Genomic DNA, 22081 nt, shown 5'->3' with positions numbered 1-22081 from the left:
AAGGTCATTTGGTTTGAAGGGTTTTCAAATATATTTCTGCTAGACTCTGCTCATGTAAAATTGTCTGATGAACAAGTGTTAGTGAAAGATTGTGATTATGTGATTGCAATTGCCTCGGCGTTCATAAAACAGATTACACACGTGTGTCCTTAAAAGGACGTCCCACGTTAACGTGTGATAACACGTGTACACGCATTTATTCGATTTTCTACACAGATGGTGAATATGACTGCACCCCTCACTAAAAAAAATAGGACAGATCTCAATATTTTCATCAAAACTGGTCTATCTGCATTAAGTTCGCATATATAAGGTCTTAGGCTTATTTCAGTAAGTTTTAAAATATTCCAACAATATGGTTATTGCAGGTAGTTGATAAGTGTTCATTATAATTCATATCATATTTACTGAATTTTTTAGTAAGGTAAATGGAGTTCAGTATTCATTGCTGTAACCTTTTATCTCATTTTATGCACAATACTGTATTGAAGAAAATACAGTAAATTATTATTATTATTATTATTATTATTATTATTATTATTTTACAAAATGACATTAACATTTGGTAACTTCAATGTAGTTTTGATCTGTCATTGTTTATAAAATTTTCAATTTTGAAATATGAATCCTTGACATTAAAAAACATTTACTATGATACAAGTTTAAGTATGTATTCAATGTTTCAATGTTGGAAATATGACTGGAAATATGAAGCATCCTATTTCCAGTCATACTGCCCAAATAGCAGCATGCAAGCAGGGAAGTTTTATTCATTTTGAAACTATGCATGGTTGAAAAATAAAATTAGCATCCCGGTTCTTGCCCAGGACCTGGGAAAATTGTAAATTCTGCGTAGTTCGCCAGGCATTTCAACCAATCACAAAAGGGATTGGTTGGAGAACAGATGCAGCAAATGCGACAGCAAATCCCATAGCTTGCATGAGGAAACTGACTGACGTGTGCAGATCAGTTTCCCATATTTTTTAAGGAAAATATTATCAGTGTGTGCTTCCTTAAGCATACAGTCGACATGCTTCTGTCTCTCTCTCTCTCTCTCTCTCTCTCTCTCTCTCAATTCAATTCAATAAGCTTTATTGGCACGGTAAGGGTACACTTACATTGCCAAAGCACACACTCACGTGACAAACATAACAGACAGGCAATAACAATTTAACTACAATAAACAGAAAAATATGAAATCCAGACCACAGAAATAAAATTCTACATCTAGAAGATAACGTATACAAAATGGCAATGAACTATAATAATAATAGCTATCTCTCTCTCTCTCTCTCTCTCTCTCTCCCCCTCCCTACACACACACAAGCGCAAAACTATACTCTAAACCAGCATTCCTACAATTGCACATGCATACAGGTATGTCTGTATGCATGAACGTCAATTCTAAAATCACATCCAGCGCCTATCGGAAGTCGAACAACAGTGGAATCACACTGCCTTTCCATCAAATGCTCTTGGAAAAGAAAGTTTAGGGTCCTTTCAGTTTACAAGGCGTGTGACAGCACTCTCGCACGCGTACAAACGCAAGCTTAAAGCATGTCCGCGTGAACGCTTACCATCTTCTGCAGGCGGTTCCCCTGATAATAGAAAGATACGTTCTCAAAAAAAAAAAAATATTTTCAGAGATGCGCATAGAGATTCTGCTATAGATGTGCTTACTCCCTCCCAACACCCATGTTATCTGCTCTACAGCCTGTGTCCAATCGACGTTTGTCCTTAACTTTGACTTATAAGTAAGCACAGCTTTTCTTAAACTGGAAATTTCCAAACCCATGCTTCTGAAGAAAAATTGCTTTTAACTGAGTCAATGTAAAGGACGAAGGGGATGAATAGGTCTCTAAGAGAAGCTACAGGGGCAGCATGCAACCCCCACTGGGCACTCTCAGTCTATTTTCCACAGAAACGTAGTTTCTGTGCCTTGTCAGTGCATGCCCTTACCGTCGTCCTCTGGGGGTTTTTCTGAATGAATGAAGGAAAACAGTGACACACAAACGTTACACACAGACGTAATGCTGGGCCAGTCTGGTGATGATCGTGGAGATTGACGGACGGATGGACAGACAGGCGCGCTGCAGTCCTTTTCCTACCTTCCACTTTCTCTGAAAAAAATGAGAAAAATAAAATCCTTTAACAACAATAGCAAGAAAACTTCATTCAAAAAGTTTTTACGTGTTGATTTTTAATTGATGTCAATAATAATAATAATAATAATAATAATATCCTTCGGAAGTAATTTAAAAAGTGTTTTTTTTCCTGCTGATGCTGTTCTATACACTTACCAGGAGGTGGCGCTGGAGCTGTTTCTTCTTTCTTGGCCTCTAAAAGAGAGAAAGAGTTCAAATGTTTATCATTTATCATACAAGTTCATCACAGGGACAGGTTTATGTGTCAGAGTCAAGTACAGCTCTGTCAAGCACACTGTCACAGCCTTATCTGTTCGAACCCCTTTTGTCAGACCACTGGAGGATACAAAGACACACTCATCACACACTCATCCTGCTCATGATGCAGCTCACACATGGAATAAACTTCCTACACACATAAGAAACAGCAATACATGTCGTTCATTCAGAACTTACCTGAAAGTGTGGTTAAAAGACAACCAGATGTGTGACCATGTTCTGTAATATCCCAACATATGTGCTGTCTGTTTTATGCATAACGATATTTGTTTTAACGTATTTGTATTATGTCTGAATTTGTATTTTGTATTTGTTGTTTTTAATGTACCTGCCCAGGGACTACAGTTGAAAATTAGCAATGCTGGCTAAACTGGCACATTTACGGAAATGTTTATTAATGCGCACTGTCCCTGTAAAAATAAACTAAATAAAGTAAAGTAAAGACACTCAGCACACACTCAACACACACTAATCACACACTCATTATACACTCAATCTGCTCATGACACAGACACACTTATCACAGTAATAATAATAATAATAATAATAATAATAATACATTGTCCTTGTGAAATCATTTAAAAAGAATGCTTCTTTATTGTTGATGCGGTTGTATATACTTACCAGGAGGTGGCGCTGCAGCCTTTCCTTTCTTGGCCGCTAAGAGAGAGAGAGAGAGAGAGAGAGGGAGAGAGAGAGAGTTCAAATGTTTATCATTTATTATACGAACTCATCACAGGGACAGGTTTGTGTCAGAGTGAAGTACAGCTCTATCAGGCACACTGTCACAGCCTTATCTGTTCGAACCCCTGCTGTCAGACCACTGGAGGACACAAAGGCACACTCATCACACACTCAACCTGCTGATGACACAGAACCACTCATCACACACTCATCACACTCAACCCGCTCATGACACAGACACAGTCATCACACACTCAACCCGCTCATGACACAGACACACTCATCACAGGTGAGGTTCAGAGGTCAGACTGTGGGGTTCAGAGGTCAGACTGTGGGGTTCAGAGGTCAGAGTGTGAGGTTCAGAGGTCAGACTGTGGGGTTCAGAGGTCAGACTGTGGGGTTCAGGGGTCGAACTGTGGGGTTCAGATGTCAGAATGTGGGGTTCAGAGGTCAGCCTGTGAGGTTCAAAGGTCAAACTGAGGGGTTCAGAGGTCAGACTATGGTGTTCAGAGACCAGACTATGGGGTTCAAAGGTCAGGTTATGGGGTTCAGTGTGGAGCAGCAGTCAAGCCGTGTGCTGAGCAGCCTGCTGACTCTGCATTAAGGGATAACGGATGGGGTGAAACAGAGAGCCCGCTTCCTCCCAGCATCCATCACTCTGAGTTATAAGATACGGCCATTGGCCTTCACCAGCGACTCGCCCTCCGTGACCGGCTCCACCTCCTGCTTTAATTCTGACATACTGTGCGTCAGGCACCTCTATTTTTGGTAAGGTCTGTCGTCCAGGCGGCCGATCACTTAAGCGGCTTCAGTGGGTTTTTACGAGGCCTGGAAACAGAACAGACAGGGAGGGGAAAACTGGGTGACCAGGCCGCTGCGGGTGGATGGACATTAGGGGGGATTTCAGGGTGAGCGGACCCCTTTGTTCACCCTCGTTGAGGAGCAGGGGGACTCTCGAGGAGAGCAGAAGGCGTGAGGAGCTCGCGGACAGAGTCACGTCCAACTGAAACGCGCAGCAGCGATGGCTTTTGGGAGCAAGGGCTGCGTTGGTGTAAGCTTTTAAAGATGCAGAACCAGTCTGCAGACTCTCTCAGCAGGGGAGAGGGGGGGATTAACATTACTGCACTAGGCAACTTGACAACTGCAGAGTAAAATGTTCAGTGTTAGTTTAACTCTAACAGTTATACCCAGAGGGGCTTGCTGGTCCAAGAGGGTTCAGATTTACTCTAATGTACTGTCAGAGTTGACGTAGCTCTGAAACTTTTGGCTGTGCATGATCTGGGAGATCCTGCAACCCTGACCAGGAATAAGCAAGTAAAGATAATGGAAGGATGGATGGATGGATCTGGGAGAAGGAGGGGAGAGGGTACTCTGTGTGGCATCACCCCTAGTGACAGTGTTGCCACTTTCAGCCCTGGAGACGAAGGAAGAAGAAAAGGTGAAGGCTTGGAATCTCCATGGAAACCATCTCTCTCTCCTGTTTGAAACCCAGCCGTGGCAGAGCTAAACTGGGGTTGGCCTCTAGCTTAACATTTATACGTGCTTGTTTCTAGGGAACGATGACATGCTGTCCACGATTGTATGAAAGGCCATTTGGCAAGTGACATCAAACCAGACCAACAAAAACAAGGAAGGTGTGAATTTTACGAGCTCATTGTGTGAGTCTTTCCCACCTTCTCCGTGGCCGTTCAACATTCCAGCACCCTCCCCCCTCCCCATGCCCCCCCCCCCCCGCCTGCCCCCCCCCCTCTCTCGGGTTACGGCCTGTCAGCGCTCTCTCCGGCTCGCCTCGTACGTTGCCCCCTCGCCCCATTCCCAAGCCTCTAACGGCGGCGATAAGTCATTGCGCTAGCGCGGGGCTAACGTTCCGAGTCGCCGCTAATGCGCAATGATGCTCGATCACCGCGGCGCGCGGCTACGCTAACGATCGCCGTGCGTCTTCATTTGCGCGCCTGTCCACGCTCTCCGCGTCCGTTCGCGTCTCGTAATTGGCTTCCCGTCCCCACTGTCCGTATCCGCGTTGATCTTGTCGCTCCCTCTCACCGTCAGATCTGCCTAGTCCACTGGCTACAGCGCTACGCCCGAGAGGGTTTCAAAGACCGCGGTAAAGGTAACGCGTTTCCGCGGGGGCGCTAAGCTAGCTTCTCCCGCTATCTTCAGTGAGAGGGTGGGGTTCTGCTGCCGTGTAATGAGAAGCATAGAAGTCCTGTAAAAGTGGAGAAATGGATAGAAACAGGGACCCAGCGGAGAGGAAGAGTGGTGGGAGTGATGTGCGGCAAGGAAAGGAGAAAATTAAACAAGCACGAGATGAGAGAGAGAAACTGCTTAGAGACAAGATGGAGAGGGAGAAATTGCTTAGAGGGAAGATGGAGAGGGAGAAATTGCTTAGAGATAAGATAGTTGGGTATGTATTAATAAATTTGTAAATGGGGATATTCAATGGAGGTTGAAAATATCTAAAAACTCAGAAATCTAGAAAAATATTGTAAAATTTAAAACTTTTACATTTTTTTTTTTTTTGAAATCAGAATGCATGTACAATCCCTAGAACCCATTCAGTTTAAATAAATAAAAACCATAAAAAGCAATCAGCACTTCATCTTAGTCATGTGAGTTTCTATTGGCAGCTACAATTTTGGCTCCCGCTCACAAATTTTGTGTTTCATGTCAGCAGGGATTTCATTTTAATAGCCGGACACCCTCCTAATATTTCTCACCTGCAGGTCTCCGTATCTGGTGATTCGGGACACAAAGTTGGTGTACTGGACCATCTTCTTTCCACAGCGCACATAAAGGCTAAATTTCACCGCATGGACTCCTGAAATCTTTCCCGGGAGAACATTTGTGGCTGCACTGGTGTCATTCTCGCTGTCGTTAAACATTGAGGAACCGCCGCAGAGCACAGGCCAATGACAGGACGGAGCACTGAGACGTGAGGCCACGGAAAATGATCAAACACTAGATTCAAGCAAATGAAGCTGATGGACAGAATCAGTTTGGTCATTTTACTTCAGAACGAGGGGCACGGGTGGTAAGACGTCCCAGACAGCAAGCAACGTCGGGCCAACTTTTGAACCCAGCAGTGCCTACTTCGGGCCAGAATCGGCCCAAGGCTCCGGCCCGGAGTCGCTTGCTTGACCATACAGTCAGCAACAAAAGGACCACAATGGAAATAAGCTACTAGCTTTATTGTGTCTATCCTTGATAGTTTTTATTTTAAATAACGTGTATGAGAAGCTGGCTTCAGATGCATGTTTTTCTCTTTAAAAATTATCGAATAAAATCAACCAATCAATCAATCAATCAATCAATCAATCAACACAAACGATGAAGGCGTGACTCTGCCAGAGCTGGACTCGGAGTCTGTTTGACGCCGGCGTTTCGGAACATTGGGGAGGACTGGCTCCTGCTCGGGGCATACCGTAGGAGCGCGATGTCTCGGTTGTCATGCTCTCAACGACAGGACAAGGAAACTAACAGAACGAACGGGTAACAGGATCCCCCGAAAGAGCGTCGGCCACATCTCTGCGGCCGTTCGTCTAGGGAGGCGGGGAACAGGTTTAAGTACGGCGACCTTTCGTCAGTTAATCCCGGTTCTTGGGTAACGGACGCGATGTGCTCGGTTTAATTTAGTCAAACCGTTAAAAAAGCAAAGGCTTCGCACGTCTTAAGAGAACCGTGTGGCTTCATGCCACCACGAATAGAGGAACAATCAAAACAGTCTAGGCTGCTCAACAAGACGCCAGCTACGTGGGAAAGGGTCAAGTAATCTGTGCAAGGTGAAACCACGATTGCCATCTGTTCATAGCCGCTGGCACTCAGAATAGTACTGCAACAATGTATTTCTGCCATTTTAGGTGTTTCTTATCGATGCCTGCCAAAGCAGGAAATCCTAAGAGGTATCATGGCATTGTTTATTAAACCGACTAGTGATGTTGTACGTGTAGTTATGTTCATTTAAGTGACATAATCAGTTTTGTCTCAGTTTTACTCAAATGGCTTCAAAGTTCACAGTTTTACAATCCATCCTCGGGCCTCTCCAGTGTGTACTCCACTAAACAGTGGTGCAGAGGGTAGCACTGTATCAGCAAGAAGGTCACAAGTTCGAATCCAGACTTTTTGTGTGGCGTATACAGTGAAATCAGTGAAATTAGTGACAGTGTTTTGGCTCGCTAAACTCAATAAACATGTGCATCATACCCGTCCGTGCCTGTGTGGTTCTGCAGACTTGTTACAGAGACCAATTTTGTTTGGTGGTGTTGAAAAAATAAAGGCATGAAATAATGAATTTGGACCATTTGGCCATTCATTAGCTACCCCGATCTTTCTCGGCCTCAGCCTCAGCATTATGTTCCATTTACATGAGTTTCACACATTTATAAATGTACAAAATTTTGTATGAAACATTTAGCTAAATGTTTTTTTGTATTTAATTAAAAACATTTAGTTAATTTGTGAAATTACCGAAAATTTGTGAAATTTTCTTGAAACTAACTAAATTAGCATTTAGCTAAATATTTAAGTTGTGGTTTTATACATTTTGTAAATGTTCAGTAGATTTATCTAAATGCTTCATACATTTCATACATTTAGCCTAATGATAAAAACCATTTTATAAATTAATAAATGTTAATAAATGTGTTATTAAGGAGTCAAGGAGTTAATGGACTCCTTAATTAAACTCAAAGTTCCAATAGTCACTGTTGAGACTGAATATCGCTTCAGTAATGATTGTATGCTTATGAGAACTTCTGAAAATCTTTCCTTTCGTTGGAGCATCCATCATATTTTTATCATTCCAATATATTACAAGCATTAACATTTAAGCCATTTTCCTAAGTGCTACTGAAAACAATGTGAATTCAGATGATTAATTAATGCTTAATTAATAGTTTGTTAACACAATGCATATGCAGCACCAGAGCTGCATTGTAGCTCTAAACCATGCAGTTTTGATGTGCAGTTTATTAAATACATAAAGCACAAATTGATTAAAGCTTTTTACATCTGCTAAAGGGGATCATTTAGATAATCGCTATTGCATTATTTTTGATAGGTATCGTAATTAAATTTTTATAAGATGACATCAGGGAGCCATTGACATCATGAGGCTGCCCTCTGGTACCATTAGCCCGAGTGTCTTCAGCATCAGACAGTCTGCGCTGTGCAAACGTTTACATTGCCAGCTTTTCTCACTGACTGGCAAAGCAGAAGCAGTCTGCGTAAAGCACAGCATGCGGCTGTTTTATCCCAAACATAGGAGGATGCATTCTACAGGAAAATTCATTCATTTAATCGTGGCAGCAAAACCATGTCTCAGCACATGCAATGCCATCTGTTCCCTGTGCATTTCCCTGAAATGGGACTGTAAAGTATCACTTATTTATTTGCATTTTACACTTGTTATACTGTTTAACTTAATGCTTTCTCGTAGGAAAACTGCAACAAAATAAAGTATTATTATTATTATTATTATTATTATTTACTATTTTAACAAATAACCTATAGCATTGCAAACCTGTGGACAGAGCAATGTTTATGCCTGGGCTTAAATATCCCAAGAATCTGCTTCTCCCACGTCCTCACGAGATCCTGTACACATGAGCAGCCCTCTGCGTGAAGAAAATAGCATCCCGTTGCCGGTGCTGAATTTATCTTTATCGACATATCCACCTATGTCCCCTTGTTCTGCTGACAGATCAGAGTCTGAAAGATTTTTGTGTAATCCACTTTATTAATCCCTTAAATCCCTAATCCCTAATCCTGTCTATTAGACTCTGTGAACACAGTTTGGAACAGTCCTGCTGACTAAACTGACTGAAAAGCCAGTACTTGGTGGGGGGAAAAAAGTAGGATTTTGTGTACTGATCTGTCTGGTGTTGAATTCTGACTCAGCTGGTTCCCCCCCCCCTCCTTCACCCACCCCTCACTCCACCTCCATGGCTAGCATCCACAGCCAGCTTTGGCATTATTAGAATTCAAAACCAGCCAGCCGATCAGTACGCGAACCTTTAGGAGCCATATTCTATCCGGTATCACAACGCTACTATGGCCGCTGCTGTCGTGTTCGCAGCGTGCTAAATGCACTCGTAGAAAACCACGGTCCCTCCTCTTTCTTCCTCTATTTTTGCCTCCGCCTCTCCTGACCTTTCCCAATTCTGCTGACAGCCCCCCCCTCCCTCTCCCTCTCCCTCTCCCTCTCTCTTTCTCACTCTCCCTCTCTCTCACTCCCTCTCTCTCTCTCCTTCTCCTCAGTGTAACCTCTCTGGAATCTGAATTTACTTAAGCTCTCCTAAAACCCTTTTACCATCCAGGCTTCGATGTTGAAGAATGTCCATTTCTGTGTAGATGTAAAATAATATCTATTGAATATTTTTAAGATACGTAGGCATTTTGCAATGCACCGTATGTACGACAAATGGAGAAATATGTCATGGATTGTTATATTTCATAAGCCTGTTTCAGATGTGGGAAAGAATCTTAGTTTGCAAACTAGCCACATTTTCCTTCTATTTTGATAATATACACTCTTCCCAGGATAATAGACATTCTTCCCAGAAAATACAGTATGCGTGTGTGGGTGGTTTCAGTCCATAATTTGATAAAGTGGTTGAAATGTATATTAAAAATGTGCAACAATAAATCATGCTGCATTATTTTAAGCACTAATGTAACCCAATTCTAAGTCACCCTCAGTGATGTGTTAACAATCTGAATAGTTTGCTTCTTCAGTCTTAGTGTGTATCTCTTGAGTTAACACTATACTGAGAGGGGGATTAGTTAATATCTTGTGATGTCCATCCCTTGGCACGCCAAGACAAACTACCGCAGGCAGCAGGCTCACTAGATGAGGTCTGGGTTTATGTTTAGTTGATATGTTTAGCCCTCAGAAGGCAGAAACAGGTGCGTAGTTCAAATAACACACTGGATTCACACCGCCCTCTCATGACACACTTACTTAGCTTCTCACTCGCTAATGCAAGACAAATCAGCAGAAACATACACACACATGCACGCACACATAAACGCACACATGCAGGTGCACGCACACATACGCGCACACACACACGCAGGTGCACGCACACACACACGCACACACACACACGGACGTGCATGCACACACACACACACACATACACGCACGCACACACACATACACACACTCTTACAGACACACACACACACACATGCACCCCGCATGCACACACAAACACACGTGCACACACATAGAACATACACTCTCTATCACACACACACACACACACACTCTCTTACAGACACACACACACATGCATGCACGCACACACGCATGCGCAAATACACTCTCTATCACATACAAACACACACTCTCTTTCAGACACACTGAAACTCACACATACACTCTCTCTCACATACTCTTGTACACACACAGACACTTTCACATACTCTCTCCCACACTCTCTCTCTCTCACACACACACACACACACACTCTTACAGACACACACACAAACTCACACACACACTCTCTCTCACACATACTCTTGTACACACGGAGACACTCTCGCACACTCTCTCCCACATTCTCACACTCTCCCACACTCTCTCTCTCACACACACACACACACTCTTACAGACACACACACAAACTCACACACACTCTCTCTCTCGCATACTCTCGTACACACGCAGACACTCTCGCACACTCTCTCCCACATTCTCACACTCTCTCACACTCTCTCACACACACACACTCTTACAGACACACACACAAACTCACACACACACATACACTCTCTCTCACACATACTCTCGTACACACGCAGACACTCTCACACACTCTCTCACACTCTCTCTCTCTCTCTCTCTCACACACACACACACACACACAGAAGCACAAAAATAAACCCAGCACCCATGCCACATCAGGACATCTGGGCCCATTCCCCACCTGATACCGTAACATCGATAGGCTTTATTTGCAGTCCATTTGGATCACTGCGCTCAGCACATATTTGTGGGAAATTAGAAACGGTTTGTGCCGTGGGCAGCGAGAGAAACGGAATGAGGGTCTCAAGAAAAGCCTTGTTTGTGTTCCCTGTTGATTTTGTGAATCTGTAACCAATCTGAAGACAGAACAGAAGAACAGTTTTAGAAAAATCCTATTTCGGTATTGAACTCCGCGTGATTTTTGTTTGAATGAGAAAGCAACAGGATATGATAGAAGATGAATCCCTGGGATACAGGCTGAGGGTGCATAGTGCTTTTTTAGTAAAACGGTCACGGACGCAGGAAGGAATTTTCCAAGTGCGGCTAATTGGAACGAGCAAACACATCAGACGATTCAAAAAAGGAAGGCCGCAAAGTTTGATAGCGAGAGCCGCTATTTTTAACGCTTGGCGCGTGTAGCTTAGCGTTAGCGGCATCGCCGCTATTTGGCCGGCGTCCGCCCGAGGCTTGGGTTGGGGGGCGATGGAGTTTCACCGTTTTATGATGAGAGACGCAGAGGTGGGAGGAGAGCTGGCAACGAGGAGGAGGAGACACTTCAGCTGCTCCGTGTTTCAGAGCGAACTTCGGTCGGCCGGACCCAGCGAGATGAGCGATGGGTGATAAACAGGAGAGAGAGAGAGAGAGAGAGAGCGGAGAGGGAGAGCGGAGTGGGAGGGGTGAAGTGAGGGAAAATGTACCGGAGGAGCGGGTGGAGGAGGAAGAGGAGGAGAGCCAGGAGAGAACTGCCACGGATATTTATTTTAAAGTCAGTTCTGGTTATGAGCTGTTTCCGATGATTGTTTCTTTTTTTTATGCCGTACAGCAAATATAAAGTGGGGAGCGACGGGAAGAGCAATAACTATGTCCGAAAGAAAGGGAAGAGAGAGAAAAGAGAGGGAGCAGAACAGGCACATGTAAAGGGGGCATGCCCATTTTGCCTCTGATGGCTAGTTGCTCCCCTGGGACATACTGTAAATTTATTCTAAATTTATTTGAGGGAACTTTCGAAAAATCTAATTATCACTATCAACAAACAATACCAATACTCCTCACCACCCCCCATAAATTAAAGAAGCCAGTTCAGTCCTACACTTCTGAACTACTGCCCTCTGTACCTGGTTATGAGACTGATGGGCTGAAGTAGGTAATGTTAATCTATTAAATCAGTTATTGACCATCTAAATCTCTCTTGCTATCACTCTCAAGTTCCCATGATAATTATTAGAGCGATAACCAAAATGATATTCAGTATATGGATGATAAAATGGAATATCATAATTAACTTTTCGAGGTTTGCCTATACGTTTACTTTTCTAAGGTGCAAACTACGTTTCTTCAACAGAATCTTCTTTTTCTTATGGAGTTCTTCTGGACATACAACCTTTAAGGTAGATATAAAACTTCACTTCACCATAAGCCTCCCTGCTCCTGAAGTTGATCTCATTTAGCTAAACTAAACTATATATGCTTTTCATTATGTTATTAGGCTTAAGAGATGGCCTCTATTAACACTGAAAGTCTCAGAATGCTTCAGTTTCAGAGTTTCAAGAACCGTCACAATCATAAATGTTACCTGTCACTTGCTATGAACCTGATTTAAACTACAAACTGCAGTGAAAAAGTAATACTGTAACACCTCTACCAACGTTACCAAACTAATATGTGTGAGGGCATTTAACTTGCTGAAATTGTGCCATATTGGAAAACTAAATTGTTACAATGTAATAATCAAAAAAATAATAATTTTATTAGTCTGGTTAAACTGTACAAGTGATGCAACCTAAGGAATATTAAAAAACAAAACGTATACATAAACGACAGTAAATAAACATCTACACAAAGCATTTTAAAGTATATATCGTAAGTCATGAATGAAACAGAGACGAGCCCTTGATGCCTTTAGTTTAGTGACACACTCTGCTGTCTGGAACTGATTTCTGACTTGGGTCAAGTTCAGCTGGCATCAGGTTGCCATTGCTCAATTTAACTTGAACATAGTTTCTAGTTGCATTGGGAGATAACAATTTATATGCGAGGTTCATGCTGAATTCATGCTTTTTTTCTGTGAATCCCAGTGACAGATTGTACAATTGTATACAGAATTTGCATTAGACTCATTGGCCTCTAATTTCCTGAATGGACAATGCATTGCAGGTGATACGTGCTGCAGCTATGAGATAAAAAATGATGGATAGAACCTGTAGCTTTAGATGATAAAAAGGTGACACTGAAAAGAGAAGAGGAAATTCAAAATTGAGTTTCAAATTCCATAAAGCTATTTTAACCAGCATTTTAACCTGAATTAGAATTTTTAATTTAACATTTCGGGAGTCAGAGGGAGAGAGAGAAAAATGCAAAGGATCAGGAACACATGACAGGGAAATAGCGAAAGGGAAGAGGTATAGCATATCAGGAGATAGCTATATCCAACAGTGATAATGATGATAATTATGACAATGTGTACATTCCATCTGAGAAGAACCCCACCTTCTCACCTCTCTGACTGTGAAAATAGAGAGGAAAGGAATGACAGACAACAAACAGCTGACTGTGTAGGAAAGCAAGAGAGAAAGGGATGAGAATATGAACAAAGGGAGATTGACAAATTAATGTTAATCACCATAGGGATAAAGTAATATTTGTGAAAGCCTGTTTTACCTAACTGAAGGCAGATTATTTAAATTAGAAGTTTTTTTTGAGGTTTACAGGGATACAGGAGAAGCTTTTCATGCAGGGAAAAAACATAAAGAGGGAAATGGGGGTTAAATTAATTAATCTTTTTAAAAGGAGCGGGTCAGGCCTTTGTGATATGCTACTGTAATATGATATCCAAATGCAAGATGTAGCATTGATAGGACAAGGACAGATTGTGGTGGATAAGGAAAGGACTGATTGAAGAGAAGAGAGATGAAAGGGAAGGAGGGAGGAGAGGAGAGGAGGGGACTAAAATCTTTGGCTTCCTGGTTTTTTGAAAAATAATAATAATAATAATGTTCAAACCGTCGTAAGGAAAACTTGAAGAAACGGGGTGAAATGGTGACGGGAAACCCAGCGGAAGACGGGAAGAGCTGTCCGCGTCGGATGAGCGGCGCTTTAAGGCCGCTTCCTGGAGAGACAGCAGGAGAGCCAGCGAAGCGCTCGCTCAGCATCTGGCGGAGTCAGCCGGCACTAAAGCACCCGCTTTCCCGCCGCGAGGAGACGTCTTACAAGAAACAGCCTTGTAGCCGTTAGGAAACCAGCCTTGCTGAAAGGGGGGGGGGAGCGGAATGGATGGTGAAGGACCGTAAAGCGCGGGGACGACGGCCAGCGGCTGAAAGCGTCTGAGCGAGTCTGGAGCGACGGGTAAAGACATCTGAAAACGTTCGGCTGGCAAAGACGGCGGTGTGTCAGACGAAGAGTTTGCGAGGAGTAGACGTTAGCCTGCCTGGGGCCCTTCGGTGAAGCATGGTGGCGACGGTCTGGAGTGCAACATCAGCCAACGGCTGATGGGAAAAAAAATCGATGGAATTACGAATGCTGCAAAATATAAACAGGTCGATTACCTTCGAAAAAATAACTGATTGGAAAAAACTTTATCTGTCGGCATGACAACGACCCCAGAGACACTACAGAAACAGTTAAGATCTGCTTACTGTAGAGCTGAAGTCTACAGATGCTACTCTCACTGCAGCATTAGTCTGGCCACCTCAGAGCACCGACCTCAACAGACCTGGAGCTGTGTGGGATCGCTTGGGCAAGGAAAAGAACAAAAAGCAGGCAATCGAACAAAGAGTTACCCAAATCCCACAGGAAGCTATGAAGAATTTATCACAGGACTACTTGAAACAATTACACATCAGTCTACCAAAGCAAATAGCTTTTGGAAGGTTTTACATTCCAAACGACAGTGGCCACATGAAATACTGAAAGTTTACTTTTTTATAATATAATGTTGTTACTTTTCATTATGTTGATGTTTCTTTGTGTTTTCTTCAAAGTTATATAGTGGGGGGGGGGTTTCGGAACAATTAAACACTTACTCGTGTGGAGTCCAAACATTTGCATACCACTGAACGTTAAAAGGAAATTGTTAGACAAGCTGGCATAACATATGCAATACCCTGGGACCACTGCTTGGTCCAACACATTTACCATCATGACAAGAGCAATAAACTCAAAGTCAGACTCACTGCACGGAGCCAAATTTAGGTGAAGTGCACAGTTTGGAACCGATAATACAACAGAATGATCACAGACAGCGTTATAGCTGACGCCATAAATCATGCTAAAATGATGCAAATCCCCTGTAGGATCACGCTTAAAATATTATGATCATTCTGGACTTACAAAAGCTCATTAAACTAAAATGCACAGGAAGAGAATTTACGGTCATAAACAGATGTGAGGAAAAGATGTGTATTACTGTATATTCTTCAGCCTCAGTAAAAGAAAAAGGGAGGACTTGACTGAAGCTTTTATCATTTTAAAAAGATGAACAAAGGTGAGGCATGAAGGCTATATCGTGCTGGGCACAGAGCGGTAGATCGTGGGTATAAATCAATTACTCAGTTTCACTCAGCATTTGAAAGTTGTTGTTCAACCGGCGGGGCTCTTGCCCCAACCCTCGAGAGCGCTTCGAGAGCCGTCTGGTCTCCCCCACCTCTGCGGTCCAGCCCCTCCTTCGTCATTGCCTCCACCCTGCCCACATCTGCCGCCACCTGCTGTTCCCCATCACCGCCACCCGGCCCCACCCATCATCTGAGCCACATCACATATCATATCTTGGGCATAAACTGGCTGACATGCTGGTCACCAGTCGGCACCCTGAGCCGACCAGAGGAGGATGGGTTTCCCCCTTGAGCCTGGTTCCGTCCAAGGTTTCTCCCCATCTGCCACAGGGAGTTTTTCCTTGCCACTGTTGCCTTAGGCTTGCTCCTGTGGGGGTTGTCTGTAAAGCGTATTGTGACAACTGTTGTAAAATACGCTATACAAATAAAATTTGATTGATTGATTGATTGGTTTTTTTACACCCAGGGATTGATAAACAAACGCGCTAAATTTCTGTGATTTGCACTTGAGTCTGAGGGCATCCTAGCAGCTCAAAGCAGTGATATATTATTTCTAAGATGGACTGAGGTACCACGGATCACCGCATACGCACGCACGCACACACACAGTGTGCGGAGAGAAATCCCCAGGTTTTCAGGGAAAGCGCAGCGCAAGCGACGAGTCCTTCGCGTGTCTCAGAAACGTCAGCGGTGCTCGTCTGAACTTCGAGCCTGAGACCCGCTTTTACCGCCATCTTGCATGGTAATGAAACACATCAGAGAACCGCGCGGATACCATCAAGGGAGAAGTCCTGGGAGCTTAGCGTTAGCGCTTCGCGGCCCTACCGTTACACCTTCTCACGTTGGCTGCGTCAATTACAGACGCGCACGAGTGCTTCGTGGAGGAGGATGGTCTTTATGTCTGAACTGTCATCGGGGGAGAAGGTCGGCCCAGGACTCATCTGTCTGCGTGTAAATCCATCAGTCGTGAGGGCACGCCAGGACACAGAGATTCATCTGGATGAGGCGTAAGGCTGAACTTGCCAGGATGAAGCAGTGACGTGCACTGCTTCAGTGCATAAGACCACGTGGGTGTGTGTTGCGTCTCTGTGTGCGCGTTTGTCGGTGTGTGTGTGTGTGCGTGTATGTGCGTGTGTGTGTGACTGTGTGTGCGTGTGCGCCTGTTTATGCATGTGTGTGTGTGTGTATGTTTGTGTGTGTGTGGGTGTGTGTGTGTGTGTGAGCATGTGTGTGTGTGTGTGTGTGTTCATCATTTTCTGTCACGTCACACTGAGCTGCAGTCTCATTGAATTTTCCTGCTCACCCAGTCATAAATAACTTACATCACACAGCTCATTGGATCATAAAGGTCACAGAGATGAGCTGATTGGTCCATTAAAAAGTTAGTGGCCTTATACTATATTGGGCGACTGGTCACTGGGGCATATGGCTGTTGGAAATAATATTTTATGATACCTATTAGCTATAGCTAATAAAGTCATGTTTTTGTGCATAAATTTAGGCAATTTTGTGGTTCTGCATGTGCATTGCAGCTGGGACAATATTCATGATATGCATACTGGCATAGAGCAGAACATTGGTACTCCTGAGGAGCAGATCTTGCGAATTCATTCAGAAATACATCAGCAGTCACAAGCATAAAATGTTAGAGTGTAAATGTATAAATGTTCAGTGTTAAATCAACTCTTACAGAATACATACGGTCCCAACTGGACCCAGTATATACTTTGTTACAGTTGAATTAACACTGGACATTTTACTATGCAGTACAACAAGGAGAGCTCGTTAATTAATTGACTTCTTAAGCACTGAGCATTCATTAGTTACCGCATCCGCAACAGGAACTGACATCAATGGTAGAAAAAAGAAAAACAATATTGTGAAGACAACACAGAGAGCCAAGATGGCTTCTTGTTTTTGTGCGTAGTCAGCCGATTTCCTTTGCCCACTGACATCTCTTTTGAAAGTACGTCCTGCGTTACGCAGTAAAATGGTCAGCATTAAATAAACACAGATGGAGTATGTTTATCTCCGATGATTGACGTATGTCATATGGTCTCTACGGCCATATGTCACACAATATCTACTGGAATCTGTTGGGGTTGAATTTAATGCATTAGTGCATTTGTTTTGTAGATCCATGCCAAGTAGATGGTGTTTCAGCACAACAACATGCGGATCTCAGTAGAGCCACTTCTACAGTACTTTAGACTGTACTGTGCATCAAAATTACAGCAACATCAAAATTACTGTAAAATCTAAGTTATACATTTTTTAAATTGCCACTTGCTCTAATAGCTTCCACAGTACTTTGATCATGTGGATCTGAAATAACCCAAGACGACTGCACACTGAATCCTCCACACCTGTACTGGTGAAATAGCAAAGAAAAAAAAAATGTTTTGTGCAAATTAATTCCCATTAACCACAACCGTATAAAAACACACCCAGTCCTCCAAGACGGGCTGAGTTGTTATTTAATACATGAAGTATATTCAATGGGAAAGCTGGATCAACATTTGAGGATCTGCAGAGATTAGGACTTCCTGTTTGCCCACAGGCCTGCTTGTGAGTTTGACCTGCTGCTAACCACGTCTGGAAAGTTCTACACGAGTGAGAAATTCCCTGCCGTGAAATGTGAAAACTTTTTGGCGGCTGAAAAAGAAATATTGCGATACTTCACTGCGTCGTGTTAGCCTAGCTTTACAGGGACATACAGGCTCGGCTTCAGGGTTTCCACGGCCAAAAATACTGCAGTAATATAATCGGAGGATAAAATCATCTGACTCAAACTTGGTGGTCAAATGTCTGCATATCAGCCTTTTTTTAAATTTGATTGCTTTCCAGAAGGACTATAATGGTTCACTGGTTATCAGGAAGTCGCCGTGTTCAAAATATATTTTTCTGCCAATAAATGCCAGGCATTCTAAAACATAACCAGTGTGCACTGCCTGCATTTTCTGAGCTGTTTTTCAGAGCGTGGGTTGGCAGGGGGATTCTTTTTTTTTTTTTTTTTTTTTTTTGGAGGGGCAGCTGGGATAGACGGAAAGAGGAGGGGTCAGTAATGTAATATCGGGGATGTCGTCATGTGGCATCAAACGCGAGGGGGGCGGGAGGGAGAATCAGCGAGATTGGAAACCGTGCGGGAATATCAGAAGACAGAGGCGCTAAATTCATCCTGACAGGCCCTAAAAATCATCCAAGGCCCCCAATCTGTTCACCCCTTCCATCCAGAGGCTTCTAAATGTGTGACTACAATTTAATTTTTTATTAATTTATCCTTTTACTCATCATGTAGGTGTTCTTCTTTATGTATACACTGTTAATTAATATATATTTTACTGCTATTATCATATTGTTTGAAGAGAGCATTTGACAAAGAATATCAACAATTTAGTAATTACTAATACACTTTGAACTTGACCTTGCGAAAGTGAACCAAAAAGAACAAAAGCACAAGGGTAGAATATGTGAGTCTATACTTCTAAACTTCAAACGTGAATTAAATTTAAGCCAGATTTCACTTCAGTAACTTCACTTTGATCTGACTTTGCATGGCCAATTTAAGCATGCTTTTAACTTTCATTTTCTCAGTTTTCAGCGAACGATTGAAAGACAGAGCAAAGGCATGGAACTCATTAACTTTGTTAGTTAGTTAACACTTGACACATACTGTATGACCCCAAAAAAGGTGGTCACACAGGCTTCTAAACTCTCTTTTCTGAACTTCTGAACTTCTGAACTCTCTCTCTTTCTCTCTCTCTCTCTCTTGCTCTCTCTCTCTCTCATATTCTCTCTCTCTCTCTTGCTCTCTCTCTCTCGCTCTTTCTCTCTCTTTCTGTCCCAACCTCCGATCAATCTTTCTCCTATTTCACTTTGCCAAGTGATTTACATGGAGGCCCTCGTGTCTCATTCACTGTTGAAAAGTGGAAGACAACAGTAGGAGCGGAAGTCAAGTCGTATTTTAGACCGTCCGTCTGAAACACAAACAGCACTAAATACAGACAATAAATCTTCCCTGACACATGGCCACCTTCTGCAAACATATATGGACCCTTCAACTGATGGCGCTATTAATACTATTACTGTCCAAGCACTTTATCAGAGCAAACGTATCTATAGCAGCACAGCCTGTTTGGAAGACAGAACTTCTGAGAACTGGGGTGTGGAGAAGGTAGACTATCGGGGACCTTATAGAAGTTTCCAGGAGTTTTCAGACTCTGGAGTGTAATTCTATATTTTTTCGCCATGCAGTATTAGCCTACCGCGAAACGCCGTAGGAAAACATCTCATGTTTCCTCAAGCTGAAGAGCTATGGTCTGGCACAGTCCACACAGATGCTGTGTATTCAGGAGGATGGATATGGATACTAAACTGACATTGCATGGCAGGCCATGTTTCTTGGTTAATGTCCATGAAGTATGCTGTTCAGACATTACAGTATAATCAAGCAATTCACTTTAGGGTAAAATGTATTCATCGATCGTTTACATCGAGGCCTATTTTTCACACCAGAGCAGTGCAGGTCAGGTTCTTCGCAAGATGGATGACCAACAGTGTCAAATCAGGGGTTCTAACGCGAGACCCCAAAGTCGCAACTCGCTGTTTTAACGTCCGCTCCCCCGGCCCTCGCCGCTGCAGCCAAAACTCGGGGCTCCAAAAGCGCTCTCCCGGACAGCTGTTCCATCTTTTTCCATCTTGCACCATCGACGCGTCTCCCTCCCCGCCCCTCCTCCCCGTCGTTAAAAAAGGACTGGCTGGTAATCCCTTTGGCTCGTGAGGGCGGCACGGAGCTTGGCCTCGGCCTTACGGACAGCCCGCGCGGGATGCGTTCAGCGATGCCCTTAGTTACACACGGGAAGAGCGGGAATGCGTCGCAAGGCCTTAACAAAGCGCCCCGCAGATCTTGCGAAAAGGACTTAAGTCAAACACTTAAGAGGAAGATAATCAACAGCTGTAATCAGAAGTAGTTTAGAGGAACAAACTATTTCCAGAGTTTTGGCTTTGCAACACATTTCAAAAATATGTATTTTAATTCCAAAGATAACAAATATTATGGTAATACATAAAACAAATAACAAATATGATTGTTGTGAACAAAAATATGTAAATAGGACTTTTCCTAGACAAGTATATTGTTATTAATTTATGGCATTAACAGTCAGAACCAGTTCAGAATGAGCCAGAATGAGCCTTCTGTTCCAATAAATTAAGCACCTTTAGTGTACTCTGACAACTATAACTACTGTTCTAAAAAAAACCCGCCTACATGATCAATCATCATTCTAGAGCTGAAGTTTCACAGGTAGAAAAAAAAGACCCCTCTGTTCATCTATAGTATGTGTCCGTAACTCGGTAGTACACGTCAGTCCGTCAGTCTGTTTGCCCACTGTTCCTCTCAACCTAATTCCCAAATCACAAAAAAAGATGAAACGTCCCTGACCTCAAAAACAACATGGCCAGCCGGAAAAAGACCCACAGAAGGGCCAGTTAACGAAGTGGCATTTGACAGCACACACGTTGTGAGCTCCTCCTTAATGGATTACATCACACCCTGTGTGCTTTTGTTTTAATCGTGAAATGCCTTAAACAGAAACCAGTGAGCAAATCTTAACAAGGAATACGTGCACAGCACATGACAACGGCAGGATTCACGGGGAGGGAAATAAACAGGTCTTTAAACACATTCCCACCCGAGGGGAACAGAAAAGAGACGGAGAGACAGGGAGAGGAGAGGGGGACGGAGGGATGGACGGACAGATAGACATAGGAGGACAGAGAACGAGTGATGGATGGACAGACAGAGATAGGAGGACAGAGAGAGAGAGATGGACAGACAGACAAAGAGAGGAGGATAGAGAGAGAGAGATGGACAGACAGACAAAGAGAGGAGGAGAGAGAAAAGCACGCAGGCAGGATGTAGCGAACGGTGCACGCCACGTTTAAAAAGTGGGAGGAACTCGAGGAGCGAGCGTCGGCGCGGGACAGCCGCCGCGTCCTTACCTGGCTTCTTAAGTACGGGCATGGCTGCGCTGTCTGACTCTTCCTCTCGAGTTCTCCGCTCGTCCGTCCGTCAGTCTGTCCGCACCACTTTCCTTCATTCCTTTTATCGGCTGTCTCACTCACTTATCCCCCCTCCCCCCACCCCCCCTCCTCCTCCTCCTTTCTCAGGTCTCCCACCCCCTTGAGAGAGAGAGAGAGAGAGAGAGAGGGAGAGGGAGAGGGAGAGGGAGGGAGGGTCACTTGAAACCCCGGGGGGAATCCAAGTCTCCCAAGGAAAGCGGGAGTTCCCGCCAAGCGAGCGAGGGACAGGGCAGGGGAGGTGAAACGGGGTCTAAGCCTGCGACCGAGAGACCCGGCGGGAGGGAGAAACAGGTTAATTGGCCGCCTCGTTAGGGCCCCCGGGCCACCGCCTCGTTTAGCTGGCAGACGCGCTTCTTTGATCGTCTCTAACGCGGGCC

General features: G+C 43.7%; 1 long non-coding RNA gene across 1 annotated transcript; it reads right to left on the bottom strand.

The window, feature by feature from the left end:
• Positions 1–1583: 1583 nt before the first annotated feature.
• On the bottom strand, positions 1584–21746 carry LOC135243828 (uncharacterized). Its single transcript, XR_010326802.1, has 5 exons — positions 21624–21746; positions 3048–3083; positions 2301–2339; positions 1960–2120; positions 1584–1598 (listed from the first exon to the last, which is right to left on the bottom strand). It is a non-coding gene; the product is annotated as an uncharacterized LOC135243828 (long non-coding RNA).
• Positions 21747–22081: the final 335 nt, after the last annotated feature.

This window comes from Anguilla rostrata, chromosome 17, assembly GCF_018555375.3.
Source record: "Anguilla rostrata isolate EN2019 chromosome 17, ASM1855537v3, whole genome shotgun sequence".
NCBI lineage: Eukaryota > Metazoa > Chordata > Actinopteri > Anguilliformes > Anguillidae > Anguilla > Anguilla rostrata.
Note: the sequence above shows the minus strand (reverse complement) of the source record. Positions and strands in the feature narration are given on the sequence as shown.